The 3,288-nt window shown below is 46.7% G+C and overlaps 1 long non-coding RNA gene across 2 annotated transcripts in view; it reads right to left on the bottom strand.

The window, feature by feature from the left end:
- Positions 1–303: 303 nt before the first annotated feature.
- The window catches only part of LOC109118199, a 23,486-nt gene continuing 20,501 nt past the window's right edge, over positions 304–3,288 (bottom strand). For both annotated transcript variants that reach the window (XR_002025518.1, XR_002025519.1), the window contains exon 3: positions 304–365. This is a non-coding gene — a long non-coding RNA (uncharacterized LOC109118199). The remainder of the gene's footprint in view (positions 366–3,288) is intronic.

The raw sequence follows: 3,288 nt of genomic DNA, 5'->3' as shown, positions 1-3,288 counted from the left end.
GACAAACCAAACTCTTCGTGTTGGCCTCAGTGATGACCTATCCCCTCTTGGTCTCCTTGCAGTCAGAGCCTTCTAGACAGCAGCATTTTTTGGGGGGCGGGGAAGGCTCTGACAGCCTACAGACACACAGGCATTTACACATAGACATGCTCAAACATACTGCATTAATAAATTCTTCAAGATGAATTAAATCAGACAGCAAGAGTCAGAGAGTGTGGATTGAGATACAGGGTGATTATGGCATCTGAGGGTATGAGATAGGACTACAAGCCTCCCTCTGTTACTCACCGGAAAGCCTGGAGCCTCTCCCTGATCCCAGAAGCCTGGCTGCTATCTGTAAGGTTCTCTGGGATGATCCATGGGCTCTGCAATTACATAAAAAATATTAAGTGGGATAAAAGAAAATAACATTTATTTTTTAAAATATTAAATGTTAATCAGAGACACCGGTATCAATTTTGTTGCGGTGAGGCCTCAAAGGACGACACTAAAAATCGGTGGCAGAGAATCCTGGAGGGCATAGGAAGAGACTGCAAAGTTGGTTTTACCTTCCATAGCAGAAAGGAAGGTAGAGGTGTGGACAAAAAAAATGTCTTCAGAGGGAGTTGTGTTTTGCTGAGTATCACTCATGGGAGAGAGGATGGAACCATTTTTCCCCATCACCCACCTAAAGCCAAGGAATCATCGTGTTTATAAACCCTCTCGAAGGACTTGGCTCTTTTTCTGGAATACGGGGAAATCGTAACTGGTGCCTGCTGTGCTGACTGCCGCTCCTCATTACACTTAATGAGGAGAGATGGGAAGAATGGAGTGGGGCCTATCCTTGCCTCTCCTTCTAGACTTTGCCCCTCTGCCCTCAGGACCTTCACAGTTCCCTTATCCTTGGGTCTTCACTGGATAACCCATCTCCTGCAGAAGTGGAAGCCTTATCACCATGAGGACACATCTGTAGCACCTCTTTATTCCTGTTGCATCTGCTACCACTCCTTAAATCCATGCATATGGGACAAGGAGGTGAGGTTGTGTCTTTGGTGGATGCTGGTGGTGCCTTTCTTAGATGTCCACCTCCTAAGCGGTATGAATATCCGCTGGCAGCCACTTCCATCTTCTCCTTTCTCTGGAGAGTTTCCCTTGATCAAATGAGGCCACACTGTACCAGTGGCCAACAGCAGCCTGGCATGGAGCCCCAAAATGCTAACTTCTTGCTTCAAGGGCCAACTGTGCCAGTTTTATGGCACAATTTGTTCTCCAGAAAATAGGCTAAAGCTGATCTCTAGGCAAAACCACTTCCTGCTGAGCATTCTTCACTGAGAATACTCTTTCCACATGAATAAATCACTTCCACATGACTCCAGGTCCTTAGGCTTAGACAAAAGCTTCCTTGTTCCTTGGTCTACTATTTTCCACCCATTGATACTCTGAGCACCCGGAGCTGCTGCCCCTCAAATTTTCTTAAATTCAAATTCTTAGCCCTCAGCCTTTTATGTTTCTGGAGCCGTGGTTTTCTCCCTACCCCAGATCCTTTCATGTGTGATAGTATCAGCACCTTGACCCCTCTGCTCTCTCCTGTCAACCTGCTGTTTGGGTTTAGATCTAGAATGTCCCACAGGGTCTCCTGGGTGCAGAGTTGGGGCTTTGGGGAGGGGATTGGGTCAAGAGGGCACGGTATTCATCAGTGGATTCATCTTCTGATGAGTCTTCCATCAATCTGCTGTTGGGAGGTGGGGCCTCGTCAGAAGAGGTGGGTGCCTAGAGGCATATCTCCCTCCGCATTCTCCGCTCTTCTCTCTCTGCTTCCTGGTTTCCATGATGTGAGCAGCTGTCCTCCACCAGGCCTTTCCACCACATCATTTCTGCCTTGGAGCCAGCCGACCGTGGACTGAAACTATGAGCTAAAAAGAACCTCTTCTCCTTTAAACTGTGTGTGTTGGGTGTTTTGTCCCAGTGATAGGAGAGTGACTAAGACACCTGCTCTATTCCTGCTTCCTTATTCAACCTGGACTCGTGGGTCCATCCTTCCCATCTTCTTCCCCATGTCCTTTGTCTCTTCTGGATTTTTCTCAGCTATCCCTGATTCTTCATCCTTGCAGCTATCTCAGAGCCTCACAAAGACCTCTAAGGAAAGGGACACCACAGTGCAGACTGCTGCCTGAGAACATCTATGCTCTCCAGCCTAGTGCCGCCAAGCAGTCCTTCTGTTTCTCCAGTCAATGCTCTCATCCATAGCAGCTATTTAAAACCTTCGTGACAATTCTCAAAGTCCCATCCCACCACTTCCCACTCCTTCCCTGAAGATAACCATATCTGCTACTTCACAGAGAAAACAGATGCCAGCAGATCCTATCCCCAACTTCCTGCCTTCACACCCAGAAGCTACAGTACCTACGCACACCCTCCCCCACTAAAACTCCACTTGCGCGCCAAAAAGGGAGCCCAAGCCCTTCCTGTGTGGTACATGTAACCACCTCTAAGATCTGATTCCCTCTCTTTGCCTCACTGACTGGGTTCACTGTGGCTGGCTCACCTCTGAGTCGTTTTCTTCCCTGGGCTTTCTTCCTCAGCTCAAGTTACTTTCATCTCTTGCTCTTTCTGAAAAAAGCCCATCTCTCTTTTCACTTTCACAACCAAAGTTGATGAAAATGTTGCCAATGTCTTCCATGCGTCACCCCCAACTCCCACTTGAAACAGTGTTCACTAACAACTCAAAGCATCTCTGCACACAGAATCTTAGACCTGTTGCTTGGGATTTCTCCCCTTGGCTGCTTTCGCTGTTTTCACTGCATTGATTTTTTTTCCTTCTAAACCCCTGCCTTCCTTTGAGTTATTGCCTAGGTAGTTTCAAGCCACCCGGATCATCTTTTCTTATGAGCTCCTTATTTCCATTTTGCCTCTAAAGTTTCAATTTTCTCCACCCTAATCCTCCTTTCTTTGCCCAAAACAGGTGTTCCCTGGGGCATTTCCATCCCCTTACTGAAGGTGCTTGATTTCCCACCACTGACACACACATGAGACTTTAGGTTTATCTAACTGCCTGCCTAGCATTACTGAGGCTCATTATAGCTCAGCAGTGCCTCTCTCTGTCTCTTTCTCTGTCTTCTTGAGCTTGCTCTGTGTAGCAGTTGCATTGGGCTGTCTTTTAAATATATCTGGTAGGATTTGTGGATGTGGCCTTCTTTGTGAAAAGAGCCTTTGTGACCATAATTTTGTTAAGGATTTGAAGGGGAGATTGTCTTGTTTTAGGGTGGACCCTAAATCCAAGAAGAGTCTTTTTTTTTTTTTTTTTTTTTT

This window comes from Fukomys damarensis, unplaced genomic scaffold (assembly GCF_012274545.1).
Source record: "Fukomys damarensis isolate Sample0158 unplaced genomic scaffold, DMR_v1.0_HiC HiC_scaffold_25, whole genome shotgun sequence".
NCBI classification, from domain to species: Eukaryota; Metazoa; Chordata; class Mammalia; order Rodentia; family Bathyergidae; genus Fukomys; species Fukomys damarensis.
Note: the sequence above shows the minus strand (reverse complement) of the source record. Positions and strands in the feature narration are given on the sequence as shown.